The sequence below is a fragment of the Rattus norvegicus genome, chromosome 2 (genome assembly GCF_021556685.1).
Source record: "Rattus norvegicus strain SHRSP/BbbUtx chromosome 2, alternate assembly SHRSP_T2T, whole genome shotgun sequence".
NCBI lineage: Eukaryota > Metazoa > Chordata > Mammalia > Rodentia > Muridae > Rattus > Rattus norvegicus.
The window spans coordinates 42,070,562-42,094,276 of NC_141535.1; the positions used below are offsets into that span (position 1 = coordinate 42,070,562).

Consider the following 23,715-nt stretch of genomic DNA (forward strand, 5'->3'; position numbering starts at 1 on the left):
GGAAACTCTAGAGTTGGAAATGAAAGTACTCTGATCTGGACTTTAAAACTCTACTGAGGAGGAGCAATGGGATCTATGTTGATAGAAACTGTGCAGTTTAAAGAACCTAGGGGAAAAATAATCAAGACAATATATTCAGAACCACAAGAAAGATGGGAAAACATCAATCACAGCAACCATTGTATAATTACAGTACCAGAAGGGAGGGGAGAAAAAATATTTGAAAAAACGATGCTTGAAAATGTCCCAAACTTAAAAACACATCAGTCTACTCATCTGTGAAATTCATGAGCTCCTGGTAAAATTAACTTATGAAGATACAGAGGAACAAGATAGTAAAAATGTTGAAAGACAAAGAACAAATCTTATAAGTAGGGAATAAGAAACATGTTCGTAAAACACTCTACACCTGGCTCTCCAGGAGAAATAATAGGGACTAGAAGACAAATGAGCTTGCAGAATTGATAAAGCTGAGGTCAACATGACTAATGAAGGTTCATACACACAAGAAAACTATCATTTAATCTTTTAATGTGAGGATCATGAAATAGAGATCCCCAAGTCAGCAATAAATTGAGAAGTTTATGTTGCCAGCAGAACTCCTTGAGAAATCTCCATGTATGTTTTTCAGGTGAAAAGAACAATATTTGTTTAAAATAAATAAACAATTTAGATAAAATGTAAAAGTTCCTAGAAAAACAAAAGCTATCAAAATGGACATGATATGAAATAAAAACTCTGAATTCACTCACAGGTAAAGAGATTTTAATTATGTACAACAAAGAAAACCCCCACGTCGTATGGTTTCATTAGTATAGTCTAACAAAAATTTTTAAAAAACCACAGATCTTTCACAAATTATCAAAAGAAGTGTTGAAATATTATTAGTTGCTCTTAGAAATATAAAACAGAGCAACTCCTTTGGAAAATATTTTGGTAGTTTCTAAAAAATGTTAAACATGGAGTTACCATACAACCTAGTACTTATTTTAATAATCTCTTATTTGTATATGTATCTGTATTGTGTGTGTATCCAAAAGAAATGGTGGCATATGCCTTAAACAAAGTTTGACCCAAATATTATTGGTGGTCTTGTTCAGAAAAACTAAAATGGGGAAGCAACCCAAGTGCCTGCAAACCAATGAGCAATCTAAGGAAAGGGTGTGTATCAAAGTGCTGATACACATTGTAACAGGGATGAACTTGGCAGTGTTACTCTTAGTGAAAGAAGCTATGCTCATAAAGTCTCACCCACATGACTGAGGAAATATGAGCTTAATAAGGACACCAACAGTAGACATGCTAATGTGGACTGGAGAAAGCCTAGGACGCCTCAACCCTACACAAAGAACTATACATAACCAAGGAATACTGAGAATGGAGAAATTGTCTTCCCCAGAGAAGAGCAAACCAATGATATCTAATACCAAATGGTCATTCCTGAAGATATACATAGAAATAATATTATATAGACTGAGTAGGTTGTACTTACGAATATATCTATATACAGAAATACATATATGTATACCAACATGTGTATGTACCAACATTTAATGAAGAAAAGGGCCATGAATTTGAAAAGGAGCAAAGAAGGGGTATATGTGAGGGATTGGAGGGAGGAAAAGGCAAGGGAGAAATGATATAATTATAGTCTCAATAAATAAAGGAAGTCACTCTAAAAAAAGTGAGAAACTAGCTACAGAAGATGACATAGTACATAATTTCAGTTGTAAGAAAGCATGGAGCATGACAAATACAGAGGCAGATGCTTGCAGCCCATCATTGATCTGGGAACAGAGTCCTCATTGGAGGGGTTAGAGAAAGGATTGAAGGAGTTGAAGGGGTTTGTAACCCATAAGAACAGCAATAGCAACAAACCAGAGCTCTCAGGGACTAAACCCATCCAAACAGTGCACATGAACAGACTCGTGGCTTCGGTTGCATATATAGCAAAGGATGGTCTTATTGGGTATCAAAGGAAGGAGAAGCCCTTGGTCCTGCCAAGGTTGGACTCCCCAGTGTAGAGGAATGAAGGGACAGGGAGGTGAAAAGGGTGGGTGATTGGGTGAGAGAAAGGAGATAACATTTGAAATGTAAGTAAAAACATCCAATAAAAAAAGCATGGAGATTAGTGGCTCACTAGAGAGATTATGTCAAGCAGAGAGCAATTGTTAATGATGTTAGGGCCAAAATTTTTATAAAATCAATTGTCATAGTGGTTAGTTACATGACTGACTCAAAATATAACAGAAATTGCTGAATTCTACCCTTCAGCTGTTTTGCAAATTCCATCTCAAATACTGTTTCCTAAAAGTGATGTCTGTATGTCCAGGCACTATGCTTATGACAGCCCAATAAGGAACTGGTAAGTTCATGGAGCTGAGCAGAACAGTCTGGGACCATCTGCACTCATAGTTATGTGACCCTGTGACTGCATTAGCTTCTGTTTCTCATTTCTGTGTGTGTCAGGGTTTAATAGTGCGTCTATGGCACTGTATTTTTTTTGGGGGGGGTTAAGTTGGAAGCCCTCAGTATTTGATAATTGAATATGGAATTGATAGCTACAGTGTTTGTTTCTTGGGAAATTATCTTTAATTTGTCCAGTTTGACCTTCCTGTTTCTATGGTATTAATTTTTCCCTTTGTTGAAAGGATAAAGGAAACCACCGTATGTGGCATTTATTTTGGAATGTCTTTAACTTACCAAAGGTAAAGTTGACATGCTATAAGTGTTTCGTATAAAGTTTGAAATTATACTGTTCTATGAAACACTGCCTTTCTAATTGCATATTAAATATGACAGGTACAGTAGCTTACCTGTAGTCTCAGCACTTAGGAGGCTGAGGTAGAAGATCTGTCATTAGTTTCGAGTCAGCCTAAGCTGACTGAGAACAATCCGAGCTACAGTGTGAGATCTTGTCTCAGTTAAAAATTAGAAAAAAAAGAATTATCTCTGTTCAATGGCCCATGGGAATTGATGAATCAAAAGAAAACACTATTAAAGATTTAAGAACAACACCAACAAACCAGAGTTCCCAAGGACTAATCCACCATCCAAAAACTATACATGGACAGACCCATGGCTCCTGCTGTGTATGTAGCAGAGGATGGCTTTGTTGGGTACCAATGGGAGGAGAAACCCTTGGTCCAGCCAAGGCTTAACCCCACCCCACCCCAGTGTAGGGGAATGTCAGGGCAGGGAGACAGGAAGGGGTTGGAGGATGGATAGGGGAACAGCCTCATAGAAGGGGGAGGGGGATGGATAAGAGATTTATGGATGAGAAACCAGGAAAGGGGATGTAAATAAAAATATCCAATAAAATTTTGAAGTTAGAATTACTTAATAGAAATAGATTTTTCAGCTACCTCACAAAATGTTTCTGCTGTAATAGATGGTAATGAATGTGCACTGGAATTTCTGACAGATATGGATCATAGATGTGTGAACTGCTGGTGTGTGTGTGTGTGTGTGTGTGTGTGTGTGTGTGTGTGTGTGTGTGCACAACCTCATTCTGTGGTTCATCATTAAGACCATGTATTAGTAGTTGCATTATATATGAGTTTGTGTGTTGCTGCTAACTTTACTCTCACAAAGTTTTCTCTTGAGGTATGTGAGTATGTATATGGGTTTTTATATGGGTATGTATATGGGTTTGTATTGGGGTGTGTATATGGGTTTGTATATTGATCTGAAACTTGCAGTGAGTTTCTGAATGATGCCATTGGTATGCTGATGGAAACCCAAATTTATTTGCACACACTTCCCCTGAAGGTTTCCAGTAAGTCCTTCTGCTAGTGGAATGGTGGCTGTTTCCCTTGTATGGATTCAGTGCTTAGGTTTCTAAGTTTTTCTCTAACTCTTCATGGTTTTTTTGGTGTCGGAGAACTTTTGAAATCATTTCCTTTGATCTTCCTCTCCCAGACATTAAAGCACTCTGATGATACTCTGACGGAAAACTTGAAAGTATGAGTCCCATACAGTAGATTTCCATTTGCCGTCTGGATTCCAAAAGTCTGGTCATAAGGATCACTTTTGTGCTGTGAACAGCTTGGAGCTATGCTGCCAGCTATGGAAATGCTTGAAATGATTTTGCTTCTGGTATCTATGTGCAATACCCTGATGAGGTTAGCGTGAGAGCTCGATAGGCACTAGTCACCTCTTTCACTGGAAATGTGTACGGAAGGAAGCAGTGCAGGATATGCTTCTCTGGGTTGTCTCATGATTTCAACTTTGAATTTTTAAAATAACAGTTCCATTAATGCTTCAGAATCTCACACAGCCTTCATATTCACATATAAATACTCCCAGCTCTATCTCTCCATGCACTTTGTGCCTCCCCTTTTATATTTTGAAGAGAGTATCTCACTGTAGCTGTCTTGGAATTTTAGTTCTTACAACCTTTCTGCCTCTCTTCCCTTGTCTACCCTTAGCTTCAAGTGCTCTGGTTGTGGTGTAATTGTATTAACTGGGGATAGGTACCCCCACAGCTCTGTTGTTTGACAGAGTTGTAGTTTTTGTATTGGTCTCCATCCGTTGCAAAGGGAAGCTTCCCTGAATGTGAGTCTCACTTCTGCGTAGATGTAAGGATTTGTGTTTAGAATTTAGTTAGCTATCATACTAGTTTAGAAAAGTGGCAGGAATACATTCTCCTCTAGGTCCCAGGTCTCCCAGCTTCAGAAATTACTTCAGCTATTCAGTAATTACTGTCCAGGCAATGATTCTCTCTTATTGAATAGGCCTTAAAGCTAATTCAAATGACTATTTGCTACCTCTAGGGTATAACCTGTAAGGACATCTTGCCATGCTGGTCGTGACTGTGGTTTGTTGGTGGTACAGATGGATAGGAGTATTGGTTGGCTTTCTCTGTTGGGCACTTGCCTGGGTCCTTCTAAAGCTCAGAGACCTTCTCCTCAATGTGAAGCACTCTGTTTCATAGCCACATTGATTCCTCCAAGTCCTGGTCAGGAATAACTTGTACCTTTAGCAACAGAGTCTTGCCTTCCTTTCTGGAAGGTAACTAAGTGCAGCAGCAATGGCCTATATTGTTTTGGGGTCTTTAAGACTCCCCCACCCCCCAGCAACAACTTAAAAGGACCTTTCCCAAGCCAGACATTGGGGGCTTTGTTAGATAGTATTTTGGTATTTTTGGTGGGGCGGGAAGATGTCATTCAATTAAAATTATATATATTATAGTTAATTTAATAAACAAAAATATAATTCCCTTTGACTTTTCCTCAGTGTCATTTCTCCCTTTTTCTCTCTCTGGGTTGCCATCCCTCTTCCCCCCACAACCTGATAAATCTTCCTCATCCATGTTTTCCCATTTCTTCCTTTGATTTTGTTTCCCGGGTTTTGATTTTTGAACACATAAGACAAAGGACCAGAGATGCTGCATTTTGCACCATCCCAAACACTCAGGCAAAACAGCAGGGCTGAAAGACTGATTGCTTATCATCTCAGTAGTCCAGGAAGAATTGACCAGAGACTTAAAGGATTGAAAGTTGCAAGAAAATAGGATTATTCCTCTGCTCTAAAGGCTTAGAATAACCTTGCTCACACCTTTGCCAGAAACAGAATTATTGTCTTATAAGAAAAGAGCCAACTATGATATCAAGAGTGCTGTTCAATATCAGCTGCTATTTTAAAGCACTCTCCACAGTATTTCACTGTGTCTCTGTGTCACTGAACTTCATGTGACAGTTGCTTAGACCTGCTTTAATTGAAACAGTAAAATCTCTATATCCTGTAGAGTCTCTTTGTACATGAAGCACCAAAATCTAAGATAAACATCTTGAAAAAAAGTTTGTTACATTTATTAATAGATTGATTAAATTCCTTTGTTGTATTGCAGAGGGCAGGGGAATGTGTGTCACGGCGTCCATGTCCATGGGGGAGGTCAGAGAGTAACTTATAGGAGTCAGTTCTCTCTTTCCGTCATATGGGATCCAGGGACTGCACTCCAGTTGTCAGGTTTGTTGGGAAGTGCATGACCCACTCAGCCATTTCATCGACAGAGTGGATGGAAAATAGAATATATACTATATTTCATCATATGTATGTTAGAATAACAGCTGACTATGTGTTTTGCTTGTGAAGTACCAGCTTGGAATGTGAGTAACAGAAATAATCAGAGGGAATTTACTAAACAGACTGAGTCGAAGAGTCCCATTCCCTATAGGCTGTCTTCAACTTTGCTGTTGGAGTAGCTCATTTTGGTATATAATCATTCAAAATACATACAATTGTCTCAAATATTAATATATTATATTTACTGCTGAATTGTAATCTTGATTTCATAATGGTCTTCACTCTGTTAAATGGTATTAGCTGACCAGATCATACATGCTCAAGGCAGAAGCATTTGGGTTTGCAATAGTGAGTTCAAGGTTGGTTCTATATCAGAATGGCCATATAATGTTTCCTTTATCTCATTAGAATAATTTCCTATAGACATTTGTATGTGTATATCTTTAGAGATATTTACATTAAAAGTCATAACAGTGGTAAAATTGCAGTTATAAAGTAGCAAAAAAATATTGTATGGTCACCACAACATGAGGGACTGTATTAAAGGGTTGTAACATAAAGAAGGTTGAAAATCAATGTTCTTCAGCAAAGCTCTACCTTTTAGCCTGGTCCAGGATATGCATTTTTTCCATAAATGGTCAGGTAATGAGATCCATAGAAAGAATCAATGTAAACATTTACTCATGACAAAACTGAGGCTTTCACTTTTTTTTCATTTCCTAGGCCAAAGCCTGTCTACTTCTTAGGAATGCTCCATCACTTTCCAAGGCATATCCCATTTCATACTGCTATGTGATTTGGAGAAACTCTTCAATGAATATGCCATAAACATATTAATAGCTGTTGGAATATCTGCTTAGTTATTTTAATCACTTAGTCAAATATTATTTCATCTCTACTATTGACCTAAAGTTCTTTTGTATAGCCATATAGTGTTATAATTAGGTTAGATAAATGATACTATTATGATATTAAATGAAAAATCATTTTCTAATATATGTTTTATCAAGCTTAAATTAAAACCAGTTCGTTGTATCAAGATTGTGCTATACAGTGGACAAAGTGCCTCTTTTAATGAATGGTAAAGGTTCTAGAATGTTTCATCCTTGAAGAATAAGGATGGCTCTCAAGGCCCAGGAGAAAAAATAGGGTGGGTTTCTACAGTGCAAACAGTGTTACCTTGTCTCACTTTTACCCAGTGTGTAGTATTCAGAGACAGTGGTGCATTCTCATTTCAGAACTGTCTTCTAGTAATTTCTCCCCCCCCCTCAGTAATTTTTTGAAGACTATCTTTTCCTTTATTTATTTAAATAATACATTTGTTTTTAATTAAGATATAGATACATCATTTGCACCCATCTCACACCCTTATGGGGGACGTTCTGGAGAGGAGCATAGCATAGCAGGATAGGGGTGATATGGAACAGAAGAATGGGGTCAGCATCAATCAAGGAGAAAGGAGAAAAGACAACACAGTGCTATCTGTCTGCCTCATTACTGCCCGTTATTTTTCCTTTTATTGAAAATAGAATTTTTTTTCACGTGATGAGTCCTGATTGTAGTTTCTGCTCCCTCTACTTTTCTCACTTCCTTCCTACCTCTCATTTGGACTTCCTTTCAGGCTTTTTAATAGAAAGCATATAGTATAATAGAATATAGTGTAGTATAATATTATATAATATGAGATAAAACAAAAACTAACACATCAGAGTTGGGCAATAAAACAAACAGAAGGAAAAGAGCCCAAGAGAAGGCACAAGAAACCAATAACCCCCAGTTTACACACTTGGGAACGCAACTAATGTGGAAGCCATAACATGTTTGCAGAGGACCTGGTGCAGACCAGTGCAGGCCCTATGCATGCTGCCTCAGTCTGAGTTCATATGAGCTTTGCTCATGTTGATTTGGAAGACCTTGTCTTCTTGGTGTTCTCCATCCCTTCTGGTTCTCACACTCGTTCTGCCTCTTCTTCCATGGGACGGGCTTCACTGAGATCTGAGAGCAGGAATTTGATGGAGACATCTCGATCTAAGGTTTTTCACAGTCTGTATAATGACTGGCTGTGGGTCTCTGTATGTGTTCCCATCAGCTGAAAAAGGAAGGTTCTCTGATGAAGGCTGTGCCAAGATACTGATCTATGAAAAGAACAGAATGCCATTAAGGGTCATTATATTGCTTTATTTTTGTCAGTGGCTTTTGTTTACCCACGCAGTATGGAATATGCTTTCCATCTCCTGGAGTGGGCTGCAAGGACACAGTGGGGGATCTGAGATAAAGCAGTGGGAGCAAGGAGGCAAATTAAGAAGGGAAAATCTGTGTTACCCACTGGAGATGTGTGCAGGGGCCAATAATAATAAAAAAGGATTCCTCAGCAGGTAATCTGCTGCAGAGCTGGATATGAGAGTAGAAGGTTGGAGTCAGAGGAGCTGAGGGGGAGGCGAATATCTGAGGTCAGCCCACCTGCTTACCTGGTTGGAGTCCAATAGTATCTTTTCTAAAAATTCTGCTATTGAAAAGTTATTAGAAACTAATTTTGTGTTGAACAAAAAAAAAAAAAAACTCAGGAAATTTTTTAGAATTTTAACTTTTATATTTTAGGTATTTACATTGTATTCATTATATTTTGATAGATTGAGCCCTTTCTAATTTATTGCCAATTAAAAATGAAATCAACAATAAGCATAAATTTAAGTCCATCACAACCTCCCATGATGTTCATTGTTCTGACTATTCTATTGCATCTATTGCTGAGACATTATGTGGTCAGCAGTACTCAGATACTTAATCTAAGTGCGTAAAATTTCCCCGTCAGCAGAAATAGTTGCTTCCATGAAGAAGCTAAGCTTCCATTAAAGTGAAAAATTATGTAAGTTCAATTTTTTGTTCAAAATATTAGACAAAAGTCCTGATTTCTGTAATGAAATGTTGAATAGCTGCTGTGTTTCTAGCTGCTTGATTCAGAATCAGTTGTTGATTCTTGCCACTTTATCAACCACTTTGAAACTAATCATCTACAAGCTACCACATCAGAGTTGGGCAATAAAACACATGATGCCACCACGTGATTGTTCAAAAGAATGGATTGTACAGGAATTTGCTTTTGACAGTAGTAAATGTTGTAGAATCAGTGAGGTGACTATTTTAGATACTTTGGCTTTTGTTCATGAATATCAATGTGCTAGCATGGATCTCTCATTGATCTTCAACAATTGATGACATCTTTTACTTTTTAATTAGTTATTATATTTATTTATATTTCAAATGTAATACCCCTTCCCTGTTTCCCCTCTGCAAACCCCCTATCCTATCCCCTCTCCCCTCTGCTTCTATGAGGGTGCTCCCCCACACACCCACACACCCACTCCTGCTTCAATGCCCTAGAATTCCCCTACACTGGGGCATCAAGCCTTCATAGGAACAAGGGCCTCCCTTCCCATTGATGCCAGATAAGGCCATATTCTGCTATATATGCAGCTAGAGTCATGGGTCCCTCCATGTGTACTCTTTGGTTGGCGGTTTAGTTCTCGGGAGCTCTGGGAGGGGGGTCTAGTTGGTTGATATTGTTGTTCTTCCTATGGGGTTGCAAACCCCTTCAGTTCCTTCAGTCCTTCCCCTAACTACTCCATTAGTGTCTGCATACTCAGTCAGATGGTTGGTTGAAGGCATCCACATCTGTATTAGTCAGACTCTGACAGAGCCTCAAGAGACAGCTGAGTCAGGCTTCTGTCAGCAAGCACTTCTTGGTATCAGCAATAGTGTCTGGGTTTGGTGTCTGCATATGGGATGGATCCCTAGATGGGGCAGTCCCCGGATGGCCTTTCCTTCAGTCTCTGCTGTACTCTTTGTCCCTGTATTTCCTTTAGACAGGAGCAATTCTGGGTTAATGTTTTGAGACCTCTCAACCTCAGGCTGTGCCTAACCTCTGGATTTGATCTCTACAGGGTCTCTCTCCCCTTCCTTGGGCACTTCAACTAATCTTATCCCTGTTGGATCCTGGAAGCCTCTTGCTTTCATGACATCTGGGACCCTCTAGTGGCTACCCCCAGTTCCACACGCCCTACTGCTACACACCTCTGTTCAATTTCCTGACTCTCTGTATAGCTCCCCTATTTCTTCCCATCTGCTCCCCTTCTCCCCTCCCCCTCTGCTCTCCCTCTAAAGTCTTTCCCTCCCTTTACCTCCCGTGATTATTTTCTTCCCTCTTCTAAGAAGGAGTGAAGCATCCACATGTTGATCTTCCTTCAGTTTGAGTTTCATATGATCTGTGAGTTGTATCATGGGTATTCTAAACTTTTAGCCTATCAGTGAGTGCATCTCATGTGTGTTCTTTTGTGACTGAGTTACCTCACTCAGGATGATATTTTCTAGTTCCATCTATTTGCCTGCAAATTTCATGAAGTCATTGTTTTTAATATCTGAGTAGTACTCCATTGTGTAAATGCACCACATTTTCTGTATCTATTCCTCTGTTGAAGGACATCTGGGTTGTATCCAGCTTCTGACTATTATAAATAAGGCTGCTATGAACATAGGGAAACATGTGTCCTTGTTATGTTTTGGAGCATCCTTGATTATATGCCAGTAGTGTTATAGCTGGGTCCTCAGGTAATACTATGTCCAATTTTCTGAGAAACCCCAGACTGATTTCCAGAGTGGTTGTACCAGCTTGCAATCCCACCAGCAATGGAGGAGTGTTCCTCTTTCTCCACATCCTCACTCAAGTCCAAGTGGATCAAAGACCTCCACATAAAATTGGATACACTGAATCTAATAGCAGAGGAAGTGGGAAAGAGCTTTGAACACATTGGCACAGGGAAAGTTTCCTGAACAGAACACTAATATCTCAGACTCTAAGATCAACTATAGACTAATGAGATCTCATAAAATTGCAAAGCTTCTGTAAGGCAAAAGACACTGTCATTAGGATAAAATGTCAACCTACAGGTTAGGCAAAGATCTTTACCCATCCTACATCTGATAGAGGGCTAATATCTAAAATATACAAAGAACTCAAGAAGTTAAACTCCAGAGAACCAAATAACTCTATTAAAAATGGAGTACAGAGCTAAACAAAGGATCTCAACTGAGGAATATTAAATGGCTGAGAAGCACCTAAAGAAAGAAATGCTCAACATCCTTAGTCATCAGGGAAATGCAAATCAAAATGTTTCTGAGAGTCTATTTCCCACCAGTCATAATGGCTAAGATTTAACAACTCAGGTGACAGCGGATGTTCATGAGGATGATATCTTTTTTTTTTTTTTTGGTCAATTTAGGTACAGTATTTTAACATCTATCTTTTTTTTATTAACTTGAGTATTTCTTATTTACGTTTCGAGTGTTATTCCCTTTCCCGGTTTCCGGGCAAACATCCCCTAGTCCCTCCCCCTCCCCTTTTTTAGGGATGTTCCCCTCCCCATCCTCCCCCCATTGCCGCCCTCCCCCCAACAATCTAGTTCACTGGGGGTTCAGTCTTAGCAGGACCCAGGGCTTCCCCTTCCACTGGTGCTCTTCCTAGGATATTCATTGCTACCTATGAGGTCAGAGTCCAGGGTCAGTCCATGTATAGTCTTTAGGTAGTGGCTTAGTCCCTGGAAGCTCTGGTTGCTTGGCATTGTTGTTCATAAGGGGTCTCGAGCCCCTTCGAGCTCTTCCAGTTCTTTCTCTGATACCTTCAACGGGGGACCTATTCTCAGTTCAGTGGTTTGCTGCTGGCATTCGCCTCTGTATTTGCTGTATTCTGGCTGTGTCTCTCAGGAGCGATCTACATCCGGCTCCTGTCGGTCTGCACTTCTTTGCTTCATCCATCTTATCAAATTGGGTGGCTGTATATGTATGGGCCACATGTTGGGCAGGCTCTGAATGGGTGTTCCTTCTGCCTCTGTTCTAAACTTTGCCTCCCTATTCCCTGCCAAGGGTATTCTTGTTCCCCTTTTAAAGAAGGAGTGAAGCATTCACATTTTGGTCATCCTTTTTGAGTTCCATGTGTTCTGTGCATCTAGGGTAATTCAAGCATTTGGGCTAATAGCCACTTATCAATGAATACATACCATGAGTGTTTTTCTGTGATTGGGTTACCTCACTCAGGATGATATTTTCCAGTTCCATCCATTTGCCTATGAATTTCATAAAGTCATTGTTTTTGACAGCTAAGTAATATTCCATTGTGTAGATGTACCACATTTTCTGTATCCATTCCTCTGTTGAAGGGCATCTGGGTTCTTTCCAGCTTCTGGCTACTATAAATAAGGCTGTGATGAACATAGTGGAGCACGTGTCTTTTTTATATGTTGGGGCATCTTTTGGGTATATGCCCAAGAGAGGTATAGCTGGATCCTCAGGCAGTTCAATATCCAATTTTCTGAGGAACCTCCAGACTGATTTCCAGAATGGTGAGGATGATATCTTTTAAAATTCATATGATTATTTACCAATTAAGTATGATAACATATGTGCATTTCTTTAACTCTGAAATGTTCTGAAAAGATCACCTCAAGAGCTAAGTATTTTTCTCTTCATCTTCAACTGTAATATAACCATTTTATAAATCTCCAAGAACTTTTACAATCACACAAATTTAATAGTCTATTCTCAGGAAAAATATTGTGACTAATGCCGATAATATTTTATAAGAAAATTAGGTATCTTAGCTTATGAAGAAGTGATTGAATTTATAATCTTTATTTACAAAGGCAAATAACATGTCATCCATTTTTAAAACATGATGTTGGCTAAGGATTTGTATTAAAAAAGGACCAGAGTTCTGAATTAAATGTATCTGAGTGTCAGTATGTTTCCTACATGTGCATGCACTGTGTGAGTATTCACATAGTTTAATTGTTGTGTCTCAAAATCCCAACTTGACACCCATTTGCAGATTATACTTGTTAAAAGGCACTACTGATGTTGAAAAGGCTTATACCCAGACTGAAATTTGGCTCCTATGGTACCATTGTTGAGAGTAGTGGGTCCCATTAATAGTGATTATGTCTAGAAGAAAAAGTAACACCTTTCTTTCCAGAGTGAGTATGTATGGTATAGGACTGTGCTAGTTAGTTAAGTAAACAAGTACCATCCTATTGGTTAGTTCAAGTCTCAGAGAGTAACACATTTCGGGGAATGCTATGTCACAGTGTTAAAATACTGGAACACATTGTTAATTGGGGTCACCAAAGGAATAGTCTTCTATGTTAACCTCCCTGATTGATCCTGATGTCATGAAATACCCCTAGATCCCTTGTGAGAAATACTTAAGTCTTGTTCATGTAGTCATGTAACATTGGGATCTGGTTAGGCGGATTCAGCTAGGTTTAGTTCTTATTAGAAGGATGTTAGATAAGAATAATGTTTCTCTTTTGCAAACTATACTAACCATGGTGAGATAGCAAATGGGATCATGGGAGGGGTTGTTTTGATTTTGTTTGTTTTGTTTGCTTTGAGGTAAGTTTTGAAGAGAGACAAAGGTATTTTTAATTATAACATACATTAGAGGTGGAAGAGTACAGGCTGCCACAAGGGGAGAGAAGATCGTGAGAATATTTCTGGAATAAGAATTCAAATTACTAGTTAAGGAATGATAAGAATGGAGTACAGAAATGGTTGACCAAGTAAAAGATACATTCTAAGTATCCTTGAGATGGGAGAGAACATGGCCTTGAGGACCATGGTGCCCTTGAGGAAATGAGAGCAAACAACTAGGAATCCTGGGCAGGAGTAATGGAAAATGAGAAGCGAGCTCTTGGAGCCTTGACAGCATGAAGGGAAGGTGTGAGTGGGGATCCTGTGAAGCGAAGTGTTTAGATTAAGTGGACATAATCATAGTGTTGGAACTGATGCATTATGAAGATAGAGCTGGTATCTATGTGGAAAATCAATGTAGGATACTAAGAAGAAAGAATGTGGAAAGAGCAAGTAGGAGGCCATCACAAGTATCTAGGGGTTGAATAGTAGTAGAATAGACACAGTGATGAACAACATGCTTTTGAGATATAAGGCAGACAAGATAGACAATAGCTGGTTTAGGAGGATGAAAAGAAGGAGATTTTTTTCCCCTTGTAGTTCTGGAGGCTCTAAGTTCAAGGTCAAGATACTGGTAGGATTGGTTTCTGCCCTTTAACATTTTTTGTTTGTTTTATTGGATTATTTTTTATTTATTTACATTTCAAATATTATCCCCTTTCCAGGTTTCCCATTCATAAACCTTCATAAAGAAGGGGGTAGGGGGAGGATCTTCTTCTATGAAGATCTTCCCCCATCCATCCATCCACCCCTTACTGCCTCCTTGCCCTGACATTTTCACTATACTGGAGGGTTGAGCCTTGGCAGGACCAAGGGCTTCTTCTCCCATTGGAGCCCAACAAGGCCATCCTCTGCTACATATGCAACTGGAGCTATGGGTCTGTCCTTGTGTACTCTTTGGATGATGGTTTAGTCCCTGGGAGCTCTGGTTGGTTGTTGTTTTTGTGGGGTTGCAAACCCCTTCAGCTCCTGCAATGCTTTCTCTAATTCCTCCAATGGAGACCCTATTCTTGGTTCAATAGAACTATGTTTTCTTTTTGACATTTTCATACTTCGATCATACCTCTCACCATTACACCTTCCTGTCCACCTTACTCCTTTGCTTTGGCCTTCCTACTGCCAGCTCATCACCTTTCTATTTTGGGGTCTTTTAACATATAGTTTCTGAATGTGCAAGGACTCATAAGCCAGTCCTTAACACATTCTCAACACCGTTTGTAATGCATTATCTCATTCATATAGTAGAGAATTAGAAAAGGCTAGGGAATTTTAGCAGGGGTCTAAATCATTAAATACTTTGATGAGGTTTAATCTGAGCTCCTTTCCTCATTTTAACCTTCTGGAGTTTGTGTTGATATATCTTTTTAAATCTAGGAATGCAATTTCTTAGTCTTTAGGTCAGCATCACTGGTCTTGCAGAACACTGTGGTATGGGTCTTAGTTTATTTGCCAGAGTCCTTTATTTCTGTCCCTCCCTCTTCTCTCCACATCCCCTCTCCTGCTTTCATGTACACACATGGTTAACACGGTCACTGAGTGCAATTCTGGCAAGTGGTGGTCTAAGTGCTAAGATTCTATCAATAACGAATCCAAGTGTGGACTTCGTGGGACTGTCAGCCTGGGTCTTATGTGAAAGATTTCCCCTTATCCTTTTCCTCACATACTCTGATTGTTTCACACTTTTACATTAGACTGAAGGGGAGAAGGAACCACATTTGCTAAATTCTGTTCATATAATGAGCATACTTACATTATCTTATTTAGTAACTGATGGCCTGCTGGTGCAAACTAAAATTATTTATTCATAGTAATAATATTATATATCATTATATTTTAAATGTTCTGTTATGATCATACAGATATATTTATCTTTGTTATTTACTAGGGAAACTGAAGACTCAAGTGACCAGGGACACTGCTGCTCTCATCGACAGTGGGCATGTCTGCATGTATTTTTCTATTGTGTATTTTCTTCCTCTCCATCAGAAAACAAGCAGTGATTCCAAAAGACTGATTGGAGGTATTAAAACACAGATCATCATTTTAAGGTTATGGCCACAAGTGGCAAAGTTGGAATTAAATTAGCTTAACATTAGAAACCTAGATATCTGTGTATGTTTGTATGCACATATTTGAATATACGTGTGTACAGACACATGCCTGTGTGAGGCAATAAAGATGCCCAAGTGAAGGAGGGCTTGGCATTGAGAAGTGCTAGATGACTTTAGTGATGGAAATAAGGAGGAGGTCAGAACAGAAATTCAAACTGTATTTCTATAGCACTGGAACCACATCCAAGACTTGAGTAACCACTAGCCCTTTCCTCTTTGTTGCCTGCCTTCGATAGCTTCTGGTGTCTGTGTACTTTTGCTTATTATATAATATGGTTTTCCTTGGAGTATCATGGTAGGAGGTTTTAAGAAAAAGGAATATACATTTCAGTTGAGTAACTGATTGTAAAATGTTAGACTGACAGTGGACGTGAGGCCTACTGTGTTGTGCTCACAATAATTGTGTGGTGGATTTCCTTTAGCCAGGTTTTCCGGGGGCGTCATATTTTATTTACTTGAGCGGCTGTGATTCGAGGGCGTGCTCCATTGTTACTGCACTATTTTTAGCTCCAGACTGTCTGTAGCTGACACTTTGTTTTATAGTCTATGACTAGGGACTGGTAAGTTTACTTTAGCTGTCACCAGATATGACATGTATGTAAAGAAAGCACCATTTTAGCACAATTTAAGGACACCTTTTTTTTTTTATCATTCCAACACAACTCAAGTAACAGTTAGCTATAACGTGTACAATCACAACTCAGTATCATAAACAGTCAGTGTTTTGCCAGCAAGCAATCATGACTGTAGCACCTCATTTTGCTACAGTTTCAAAGCAAAGATTAAGCCACTAATGGAGGTTTTACATCTACAGTTTGGCACGCAAGAGGCTGAGGCAGGAAGATTTCTGCAAATGTGCGACCAGTCTGGCCTACGTGGTGAGTTCGAGGTTAGTATGGGCTACTGCATACGATAAGGTTATAAAACCAAACCAAACGAAATAAATCAAAACAAAGCAGAACAAAGGCAAACACTGAGGAGTCAGCAACACAGCATTAGAGAGCATGAACTACCGGCTAGGCTGCTGGGCTGCATCCGCAAGGTGTTTAAATCTCTCTGGGCCTCAGACTTTGCATCTGTAAAACAGAAGCACTAGGGTTCTCAGTATATTTGATGTAACAAGCACAAGCAGTGGTCAGTACAAGCTTACGTGTACATTACATAGAAGGTGGTGTTTACTTCCTATCAGAGCCCAGAGCGGGCTGTCATTAGAATTCTGCAGTGAGGAGGCGGGCTCTCGGCATTGCGGGCCCAGCAATTCAGGGTCTCTAGCGCCCCTGACTTCATCAGCCCACAGCCTTTTAGGGAAGGGATGCGCAAAAGAGCTCACGGGAATGACGAAGGTAAAAGACACAAGGTCCATTGATAAAACTGAGAAAAAACATTTGAAATAATTATGTGATTTTCTTCTCTAGCAATCATTTTACCTCTTCTTTTGTTGTCCTTTTCTTCGTGCGTGCGTGTGTGCGTGCATGTGTGTGTGCGTGCGTGCGTGCATGTGTTTGTGTGTGTCCAGGGCTCATACTTAGGGAGGATTTGGGTGCACCTTGGGTGTCTTCTATTGCTGCCTTACTGCCTTGAGACAGGACAGTTCAGTCAGTTCCCAGAACCCACCTGTCTCTGCCCTCTATCTCTGGGGTTAAAGGAACACATCTCTTTACAGGGGTCCTGGGTGTTTTAACTCAGGTCTTCCTGTTCACAGAACATGCACCCTTACCTACTGAGCCATCTCACAGCACCACTGTCAAATTTTCTGAGATATATTAGTCTCCATGTGCCAGAAAAGGACAACTATATATTAGTCTCTATGTGCCAGAAAAGGACAACTTCAGTAGATCATGGGGGCAGAAATGTGTGTATGAGAGAGAGGAAAAAGTATGAATATCTCAAATGCTATGTATTTGTATTTATATTCATTCATTCATTCATTCATTCACTCACTCATTCATTCACTCAAGCCCCAATTCTCTCAGCTTGACCCTCTGAGCTAACTTCATTGGATATCTTGGGATCTCTAGAGAAACTTAGACAGAACTTGTTTTCTTCTCCCACTTAGACTAATGCTTGGAAAACAGATTTGAGCAGTTTTAACTTTAAAAACAGTCTAGTAAGTCTAATAGACCTCACTGAGATGCTTAGAATATTCTCTCAGGGAGAGCTAGACCAGTGAGAGAAGTTTGATCACTGTGCTGGGGAGCCTGCTGGGCAGCTTACAACACTACAAGAACAGAGATAGAGGCTCAGAAAAGGTCCACCTTCATCCATCCCCACCAAGACCGTAGGTATGTGAAAGTAATGACCTTGGACTTTCAGATCCCAGAAAAAAAAAGCTGTCAGCCCAGTGGTTGACAAACAGACTCACAGGCAATGCTCATACCAAGCCATTGGCTTTTGGATGCCTTGCTTGGTTGAGAACAGGAAGCATATCTTAAGTGTACATGGTACCCTAGAGAAGTGGTTTTCAACCTTCCTAATGCTGTGATCTTTTAATACAGTTCTTCATGTTGTAGTTACCCCCAATCATAAAACTATTTTTGCTGCTATTTCATGACTGACTATAGTTTTGCTTCTGTTATGAATCATAATGGAAATATTTTTGGAGATAGACATTTGCTAAAGAGGTCATTATCCACAGGTTGAAAGTCACTGCCCTAAAGGGAAACCCACAGCCTGCTTTTCCATGGACAATTACACAAATAACTATAGCTTTTCATTTTATAATTATGTAATTCCTTCCTTTCTAAGACTTAAGGAGGGATCTCCATTGCTTCCCCCTTGTCCCTCAGTGGTAGACATTACCTTAGATAAATGGGGGATGAGAAGTGAACTTCAGTGTTATCTCGATCTGGGTTCTTTGGGTTATACAGTATAGTTTTTATCCAGAAAGAAGAGAGAAGAAAGGAGAGTCTTGGTCTCACTAGGAAAGTTTCTGTATGACAGAAGATCGTGAGGTTTGTCCGGAAAAAGAAAAAGTTGAGGTGATGAAGTTGGTATTTTGCAACTAAGAAAGCATAGGCATTAGCTATAATAGAAGAGTGAAGTGTTTTATTTATTTCGGTGCAAGTGAGTTCACAGCTTATCAAATGAATACCTGTCATGTAAATAGGTTAAATACAGCCAGCAATCCAACTAGAATACGTTCATTACCTTATTATCTCATCTCTTCTGGATACATTTATTATTTCCCACTAGGTATAATTTTGTTTATTGTGATCATAAGCCAAGTGTCTATTTGAGCATGCTAGGAATCTAGGAATTACGTCACTGTTGTGAGACATCTGTCTTGCTTTGACACATGAGTAGGGGCAATCTCCATTAAAGAAGAGATTCCATTAGATTAGCCTGTTGTCTTAGTTAGGATTTTACTGCCGAGAAGAGATACCATGACCAAGGCAATTCTTGTAAGGACATTTAATTGGGGCTGGCTTACAGGTTCAGAGGTTCAGTCCATCATCACCAAGGTGGGAACATGGCAGCATCAGGTGGCATAGTGCAGGAGCAGCTGAGAGTTCTACATCAACTAGGATCCAACTAGGATGAGGGTAGTAAAGCCCAAACCTACAGTGACACACCTACTCCAACAGGGCCACACCTTCTAATAGTGTCACTTTCTGGGCCAAGTATATGTAACCATCATACCTGTGGTCATGGATGGAGCCACCCGTGGGCGGTGGTCTGGTCCTGGGTTGTATAAGAAAGTGGGCTGAGTAAACTGTGGGGAGCAAGCAAGTGACTACTGTTCCTCTCTGATCTCTATTTCAGTTTGTGCCTCTTAAGTTCCTGCATTGACTTCCTGCCCTCCTGAGGACAGTCCCTTGGGGGATGGACTGTCTTCTGGATATGTAAGAGGACATAAAACCCTTTCCTTTCCAAATTGCTTTAGGAGATTGTTTTGCATAGCAACAGTAGAAGCAAGGCAGGACAGGCTAGGACAGAGGTACAATGGAAAAGCTGTCCCGAAAGTTCTGTGGAAGATCCCTCAGAAGGCTGGAAATCTTATGACATCCATTTGCATTCATATGCTTACTTTGTAAGCTCATCCAGGTCTTCTTCCTCAGTTCCCAGTTAACTCCTTAACGCCTAATATGACTGTTTTTACCATAATTCTGAGTTTCATTGCTAGGTCTGCCACCACAGGTCATTGTGATAGAACCCAGGGCCTACGTTTGCCTTTGTAAGCTAGGGTCGTCAAAGGCTCTCTTCAAGTTACTTTCATTAGTTATGTTATAATTTTTCTAGTTTAATATGTAACGCCTCATTGTTGCTTCCATGTACTGCATGGAAGAAATAACTGCTTTATTCCCATCAAATTGGGCCCAGTGTCATATGCTCCAGACAACTCCAATGAACAAGAAAGGGAGGGGGTGGCATATCTCCATTCAGGAAATGAAAGAAATTAAACATTTCATGTAATCAAAGATAGGTAATGTAAATTTTTGGAGTAGTGCTTCTCCATGTTTGTTGTACAGTAGACTTACCAGAGGAAGAGTTAAGTTTGTGCACACACGTGTGCGCGCACACACATACCACTACTACCACCCCCACTAACATAAACTAATGTCTAGGCCTCTCTAGACTGATAAAATCAGAAAGGCTAAGTGTGAAACTCAGGCATCAGTAGTTTCCAAAAGTCCCCAGGTGATTCCCATGATTCCCATGTGTAAGCAAATTGAAAGGCACTGTTGCATAATAAGGAAGAATGGGACAGAATTGAATTAAAGGCAGCTAGAGAGAATGCTAGACAAAAAAAAAAAAAAAGGCGTGTACTCTAGGACAGTTGAAGACCTGCAATCTTTCATGCCATAGCCTTACACAATTCATTTTTTTTTAATTATGTGTGTTGGTGTTTTGCCTATATATGTCTGAGCACATGTGCATGCTGTGTCTGCAAAGGCCAGAAGAGGGCATTAGTTCTCTCTGAGACTGGAGTTCCAGTTGGCAGTGAGCCACCATGTCGGTTTTGGGAATTAAACTCAGCAGGTTCTAGGAAAGAGCAGCCAGTACTTTTAACTGCTGAGCCATCTCCTTAGCTCCCGCCCCGGATGCATATTTCTTAAGTAATGACTCAGGATAATGGGGTGTGAATTACCCTGATTGCTCTCCCCTGGTCAGGATAATGCTGAAGTGCAAGCTGGACTAGTGTCTTTCAGGGAAACCAATGTGCAAACTTATCCGTAATGTCCAGGGCAAGGCAAGCTTGTGCCAGAATGGACATCTTCATGCTGCTTCCTTCCAAGAGAAATGATTCTCTATTAGAAATGACGCCTGGAGCAAATACTACATTGTGACACAGCTGTAAGCTCTTTGGTTCATCATGGACCAGTAGAGAGACCACAGAGGTCTGCAAACCACACCTTGGAGAGAAGTAACTTACAGTGTCTCTAGATACTTCCTCAGCAGTAAGTAGGAGTCTCCTACTGTGGGTGTGCTTCGACCTTGAATCTTTTTTCTGAACAAACACTCCTTTCTTACTTTCTGCTCCTGAATTTCTCGGGGAGCTGTTGGTTACACACACCACCACAAGGGGCTTTTGCCTCGGTGTGTGCTTCTAGAGAAGCCAATAAAGCAGGCAAGGAGGAGTGTTTGGAGGACAAACCCAGTATTGTTTGAAGAGCATTCTAACCTCCATAAAGATCAATTAAGAAAACATGGCTGAAAGCAGGCAAGAAACAAGGTTGAAGACAGTCACAAAATGCTCTCAGCCAGCCAGCTTAGTCCTCAACTTCATCCATTTCTTATAGATTTGTTTCTCTGTTTCATATCTTTTAAAATCAGTGTATACTGCAAGACGTCAGGAGCCTCATCATCACATTTTCTTAGTCCTCTTCCACTTACCCCAATTCTACTTTGGCAGTCCTAGGAATTCCCTTTCAGTTTCATGCTTTTCTATTCCCCACTGGTTCTGCAGGGAAGAAAAAGCATGCTACCTGTTTTATGAGGTGGTTTTCTTTCAATTCACGCTGTGGGTCCTACTCCCATTTTTTTAATGTCCTATTTCATTTTTCCCCCTCTGCTTTAGTTTAGCCCTCTGTTATTTTGGCAGGGTAGGTAGGGCAACTGGTCTGCAACCTGGTCAGGACTAGGTTGGAATGGAAGTTGGAATGGAGGGTTCATGGCAATTTATAAACTAAAACTGCCTCTGTGACATTCCTTTAGGGATTAAAGCTCACAGATTGATTCTGAATTATGTCATAAAGACACATAGGTCTATCCTAAATATTGTTCTAACAATAAGTGAATCAAACCTTTGAGTACACAGTTTTCTCCCTCTGTGAATGAGGAAGTTGCGTTAGGTAACTCCTAAGGTCCCTTCCCATGCTCCCACTCTATGTTCAACAAAAGCCATCAGATTACATCAATGAAAGAGCACAAAACAGAATATTCCAGTAGCAAATGTCACCGCTCAAAACAAATTGAGAAAAACCATCATTCTTTCTCTCTCTCTCTCTCTCTCTCTCTCTCTCTCTCTCTCTTGAATGACCAATTCTTTGGGAAGCTAGCCCTTGCCTGTCTTTTATAATGATATGTTTACTGTTTTTATGTTGCTTTGGAAATGGGGAACCAGATAATTGGGTTGACAAGGTCAGCATGCTAGAGCCTTAGAAAGAGATCAGATGGAATTTGTGACCGTGTCTATTCCCCTAGACATGCCTTTTTGTCATGTTTAGTGTACTTTGGTCATTAGCTAAAAACAGTAAGCCTGCTATGTGCTATTTTATTAATGCTCTGTCATTTGTGCGGTTTTCTAAGGTAATTTGAAAATAAGAGAAAATATAATTATTCAAGGATGCTTTGGGAAGAGGTGGATGTATTTATACAATTAAATAGTAATGCAATAACACAGTACTCTCAAAATAGAGCTCCCCACTACTTGTAGGTTTTAGAGAGGATGTGTGTAAGGCGAGAGAGGCTTTATTTTCCCTTAGGAAAAGGAACCTGTAAATCAGCAGTTGTTATTTCATTGATCAAGAAAGGCGACTTGCCAGTGTGTTAAATCTCCTGCTTAGTACTCCATCTCTCGTCCCCAGACAACCCGTAAACACTCAAGTGTTTTGTAGACTCTCTGTTGTATGACTTGCCTAGGCAGAAATCCAGACTTCGTGAGGGCATTCCTCAGACAGTCCACTTAACTCAAGCAAACCCCATCTCCTTTAGCTTTCTGGTTTTGAGTGGAAAGATGACTTTCTAAACGATAAGACATGATAAAAATGAGCATGAATCTTAAGTATACAACTTGGTGAATTTTTACCTGTGTGTGAATTTGCACAACTACCACCTAGATCATTTTAGTTTTAAGATGAAATTTAGAAATAGTCTTTTTTTACGGTCTCTATCTAGTCCAGTTATATCCTCTGGAGGCAACCATGGCTCTGATTTCTACTACCACAACCTGATTTTTCCCTCTTCTTTCACCCTATGGAAATGGAATTGTGCACTGTGTATAGCTTATTGGATTGAACCATTTGTTACTGGTTTTGCGAGGGTTTGCATGTGCGCGCACACACACACACACACACACACACACACACACACACACATATATATATGCAAGCATAGATAATAATATATATGATTTATAGTATATGGTATATGGTATAATATATGATAAATAATTCATATATAATATAATGTATTGTATGTAATATAATATGCCTTGTACAATATGTAATATATTACAAATATTTAAGACTATGGTTAGAATATTCCACTGAATGCATATATCATTCTGTTTACCATGTGTATTTGAACAATTTTTGTTTTTCTGTTGCTATGAATTGCTGTAGTTCTCAAGACTTACATTTAGTCATAATGTTTTTAGTTACTGTAGCTAGAACTGTGATTGTTGGCTCATACTTCAGCCTCAGTAATTGCTGGCAAAGGGTTTCAAAGTGGCAGTGCTAACTTTCATTCCCACAAGTCATGAATGAGAGCCCTGGTGTTTCAGTATTTGTTCTGATATATAATACTTTAGTTGATCTAGTGAGTGTGTGTTAGCATCTCATTATAGTTTTTATTTTTGTTTCTCTGAAGAATAGTGATATTAAATATGAAAACTTAT

General features: G+C 39.6%; 1 protein-coding gene across 6 annotated transcripts in view; it reads left to right on the forward strand.

The window, feature by feature from the left end:
* Window positions 1–23,715, forward strand: part of Pde4d (phosphodiesterase 4D) — a 1,511,604-nt gene that overhangs the window by 343,302 nt on the left and 1,144,587 nt on the right. The window contains exons 1-2 of one of the 6 annotated variants that reach the window (XM_087616184.1): window positions 15,431–15,565; window positions 16,471–16,545. The exons of 4 other annotated variants lie outside the window; for them this stretch is intronic. The gene's annotated coding sequence lies outside the window, so the exon portion shown is untranslated. Of the gene's footprint in view, window positions 1–15,430; window positions 15,566–16,470; window positions 16,546–23,715 lie in introns of those variants that run through there. One more of the 6 variants, XM_087616185.1, reaches the window with a different exon arrangement.